The following is a 4,642-nucleotide window of genomic DNA, read 5'->3' as shown; positions in this document are numbered from 1 at the left end:
GACGACTCTCTTACTTCAACCAGAATAATGTAAGAGCCTTTTATTTGTTGGTGTGTAAGTGTATAGACGCAAATAGCCCAAAGAGCCATTAAGATGGTCCACTGTCAATATAAGAATACAGGTGATTTCTTTTCTTTCTAATACTTTTTGTCAATTAAAACCTCACATGATATGAGTTAACATTGCTTTTATGCCTCATACTGCATGTCTATTTTATATAGTTTTTCTTCCTTACTTGTGTCTACTTTGGTTGTGTCTCTTCACAACATCTGTTACCCTTTAAAAAATCTGCCTTTTGATGCTTCTCAGAGTCTATTTAAACCACAGTAATTGTTACCTTAGGCTTATTTCCCCAATTAGATCCATCCAGTTTATTTTTTCAACAGACATTTTACTGAACATGTACTATGTGTAGGATGTTATTCTAGGTGCTGAAGATACAGAGATAGCAAGAAATATTGCCCGCTCTGGAGAAGGTCACAGGGTAAGAAATACACATGTCATCAACCAGGTAGGAAATGTAGATGGTGCTAAACTAAGGGTTTGCCCGAGATGTTACGGGGGCCTTCAGGGGAGCACCTCACTGTCAGGGTAGGGCAGGCTAGTGGTGGAGCTCAGAGGAGTCTTCCCAGAGCGGCTGGGAGGCCCCTGAACTTCATTTGGAAGGAGAGGTGACACCGCCACGTGGCATTGGGGAGCAGAAGCCCCTGGTAGAGGGTGCGGGAGCTTGGCGCTTGTTCCACACAAGCTCCGAGTGCTGGTTCCGGGCTGTGTGCAAAGTCTACGCCTCTTGATTTGAAGGGATCTGAAAATAATTTAAGAACTGCAGCTTCACAATTCTCTAAAAGTCACACCTGGATGTCTGAAAGAGAAGCGAAAGGATGAGACTCAGGCAAGTTCTGTGGCCGTTCTGATGGGGAAATAACTGAAATGTTTGGCCAGCAAGAAGAGCGGGCTCTCTCAGAGATTTCTTTTGTTTAAATCCACCCGTTCCTCACGTTGGCAGGATCCTGGAGAGGTGGAATAAGAAGTCAGAGCAGAGATGAGACGTGGGCTCTCCTGACGTCTGCTGCCTGCGCTTCCTTCTGGAAGCTTCCAGAAGGAGGGCTCGTCACCGTGTGGATTTCCGCTAATGCATCTCTCACCCTTTAGAGTCCGACTCGTTCTTTGTTGGAGGCCACTTCCTTTCTCTTAATTAGTTTCATTCACACTATTCTAACCATTGAAAAAAATAGCGAGAGTAATGTTTTGTGCTTTGTTTAATGATTCAGAGCTGGCGGGGTGATGCACTCTCTTTAGATCCTTTGTTTGCACAGAGAAGCACCTCTGAAATAAGGGATGATTTGGGTCCTGGTGGAGAAATAAGAAAAAACGGTCAAATCACCTCTTAGAAAAAAACCAAGGGAGATTTTATCTAACTTGCCACTATTCAAAAGAGAAAGACTATACTTAAATGTTACAAGGACCAGTTAAAAGTGTGGCAACTAATTATCCTTTGTATGTATCCAATTTTTTGTGTGCTTTACTGGTAGGTAGAAATAGATGCCATAGTATCATTTTGGAAAAAAAAAAATCCAGGTATGAAACGCCCAGTTTAGTTTTTCCTTGCTTGGAGGAAGGTTTTCATTGCTCTGTCACTGAGTTGGCCTTTCTCTGTGTGTGCTGGAGTGAGCAGGAATCGATCCCCTCTGGTCACGAGCAGATTGGGAGGTTTGTACTCTTGTCTTTCTGCCTCTGCAGAGCTGCTAAGGAGCCACCAGAGAGGAGAGGGCAGGGCTGGTGAAGAATCTAGGTGGGAAGCTCACAGGTACCATAGGGAAGCGAGAAACTTATTCTAGGTAAAGTGCAGCCCCATGCTCAGAATAATTAAAAATCTACAGCCTTAGAGGTTTTGTTTTGTTTTCTTAAACAAAGACATAACCCTATTTACAGCATAGCTTGAGCACAAACATTCTTTTTGAATTATCTTTTCACAGAACCATAAAATTAACTTTCTGCTAATACACTAGCCTTGATAAGATGCTAAGGCATTATAATGATGCCCTTAACACTGATACATACATAGATATAGATACACAGACAGATGGATATCTATACCTATGTTGGTTTAAGGCTTTATCATAGTGGTAGAATGTGTCAAAATTGGGCCTGAAACTAGTGGTAAGCAAAGTTAAGAATGTTCTGTAGCTTAACCTAAACTGGACCTTTGGTAGAACTTTAATCTGGCTTTTGTAACTCATTTTAAAGTAAAGAAAGTTAATAAGGGCTATGTGGATTCAGTCTCGAGGACAGAGTGAGAGGCAATCCTCTGAAGATCTTATTGCCATTGGTTTTAAGAACATGATTAAAGGCAATGAGATCAGCCACATGCTAAACGGTGATAAATTTAGAGACAAAAATCTAATTATAATAGTAGTTCATTAATGTTAAAATAAAAGATCCTACTTTCTGAAAGCAATAATATTTACTGAGTTCCTCCGATGTTTGGGGCACCCAATGAAGCCTTGGTCCCCTCCCTCCAGGACTGTTCCCGTGGTAGTCAGAGGTCAGTGGTAGTGAAATAAGGGATGATTTGGGTCCCACAGAAGGTGTCTGTCCTGAGGAGTGGACACCCCAGCAGAGAAGGAATCTGGGGGCTGGAGGGAGTGAAGGCTGTGAGGGCCTGGGCAGGGGCAAAAAGTCATGCACTTTAATTGAACATTTAGTACCAGCTAAGTAGGGTTCCTACACATGAAGCCTTACCTGATCAGCTCGATGTAAATTTGTTTGGCTCCTGCTGAAACAGACAGTACCCTCGGGTGGAAATGAAAACAAGTCTCCCTGACGCTGGTCTGTGTTGCTGAGTGTTTCTGTGGCAGGTGCATGTGTGTGCCTCTCTGTTCCCTCAAAGTCAGTGGTCAAAGCTGGTTGAATACCAGCATCGAAGAATACATGGTATAGTGTTATTTAGAGGAGAGGGATCTGTTTGATTCTGTAACATGTAAAGCTAATATGTCTTCCAAGAAGGATTCTGGCTTGGAGGATTGTAAAGGAACATTAGGAAAACTAGAATTACAGAAAGCTGGGAAATACTTTGCGGAGTTTTCTTCACACAGTAGCCTTGAATTAGTGTGTAAAGAATAGTTTTTATTAAGATGAAATCAGTTTTTCCCTTTTGGACTATTTTTAAATCACCATCTGAATGGATGCCAATTCATAGCCTGCAGGAGTGCCCGCATCTTGTTCCTGCCCTAGGGAGAGCTCGTCACCAGGTGAGAGGGGGCCTCCGAAGAAGCAGGCACGGCTTAGACTGGGAAGGGTGGGCCAAGTGGAAAGGTAGTGTGATGGAACAGAACCTCCTTTTGCACAACCCGAGTAGCAGGACCAAGTATGGAGCATGTGAAGAACCCAAAAAGGTCCGGTAAGGACTTTATTGTGACAGCAACGAGCTGTCAGTAAAATGAATTAGATAAGAGTGACATGTTTAGATCAGTTTAGATCAGAAAGGCTACTGTGGCCTGCAGCATGAGAAGAGATTGGTTGGGGAGTGAGCACTCCAACAGGCAGGGAGAGCTGGAGACTGTCGCGGTTATCCAGGGAGATGCGACAGTGGTCTGAGCTACCTAGCGAGGATGGAGAGAAGTGAAGGGATTCCAGAGGGAGGGAGAGTTTGATGGGACTTGGACCCATCAGTCAGGGGCTGAGTGGGTGGTTGTTCAGAGTTCTGACTGGGTTAAGGTGCCGTAGTTCATCAAGTCAGAGAACACAGGCAAGGAGTGGAAGTGAGTTGGTGTGCGTAAGAAGGAAACAAATTCAGATCTTGAAATCTGGAGTACTGAATTGCAGAAACGAAGTGGCATAGAATAGGAGGAGAACAAAAACAAAAAAGGCTGATACGGGACACAAAATTAACTTGAATGAAGAAAAGATTCACAGCACTTAAATTGAACACTTAGTACTAGTTAACTTGGGTCTCTACGTGCCTTACATGATTAGTTAAGTGTAAATTTGTTTGATTTCTGCTAAAATAGTACCCTCAAGTGGCAATTAAAACAACAGCAAACCATACATCTCTCAAATGCTGGTCTATACATCAAATATTATAGATTTACAAGCGGGGAGACCTGAGGACAGGCCCCAGGTTGACTGTCTTCAGGAGTTATTTGTGAACTATAACTGATTCATACTCTTACAATACTTAAAGATGTATTAGTGAGGATAAAGTTAAGTGATTTGGTCATACCACTGTTTCAAAAGAAAATTTGAAATTCAATAAGTAAGAAATTATCACAATTTTCTTTTGAAATAGTGCTATGATCAAATCATTTAACTTTATTCTGACCAATCTGTGTAAAATAGCATCGTCCCCTCCAGCCTCTTCTCAGCTTACTTTTCTCCATAGCAGTTATCACCCGCTGATATGCTAAGTATTTACTTGTTTGTTTTTCTTCTGTCCTTTCTCTTCCCCTTACTCATCTAGGATGTTATCTCTACCAGGAAAAGACTTTGTTTTGCTAACTACTATACCCCCAGCGTCTAGCTTAGTTCCCGGCACATATATGCATGTAGTAAGTATTTGTTGAATAACCGTTTTTGAGTAAATAAAATGAATGTCAATTTGGAAATTCAGCACTACCAGGTCATATAATAATAGGCTATCTTA

At 42.1% G+C, this 4,642-nt stretch overlaps 1 long non-coding RNA gene across 1 annotated transcript; it reads right to left on the bottom strand.

The window, feature by feature from the left end:
- Positions 1-356: 356 nt before the first annotated feature.
- On the bottom strand, positions 357-4,027 carry LOC132530601 (uncharacterized). Its single transcript, XR_009543831.1, has 2 exons — positions 2,743-4,027; positions 357-1,350 (listed from the first exon to the last, which is right to left on the bottom strand). It is a non-coding gene; the product is annotated as an uncharacterized LOC132530601 (long non-coding RNA).
- Positions 4,028-4,642: the final 615 nt, after the last annotated feature.

This window comes from Lagenorhynchus albirostris, chromosome 12, assembly GCF_949774975.1.
Source record: "Lagenorhynchus albirostris chromosome 12, mLagAlb1.1, whole genome shotgun sequence".
Lineage (NCBI taxonomy): Eukaryota > Metazoa > Chordata > Mammalia > Artiodactyla > Delphinidae > Lagenorhynchus > Lagenorhynchus albirostris.
Note: the sequence above shows the minus strand (reverse complement) of the source record. Positions and strands in the feature narration are given on the sequence as shown.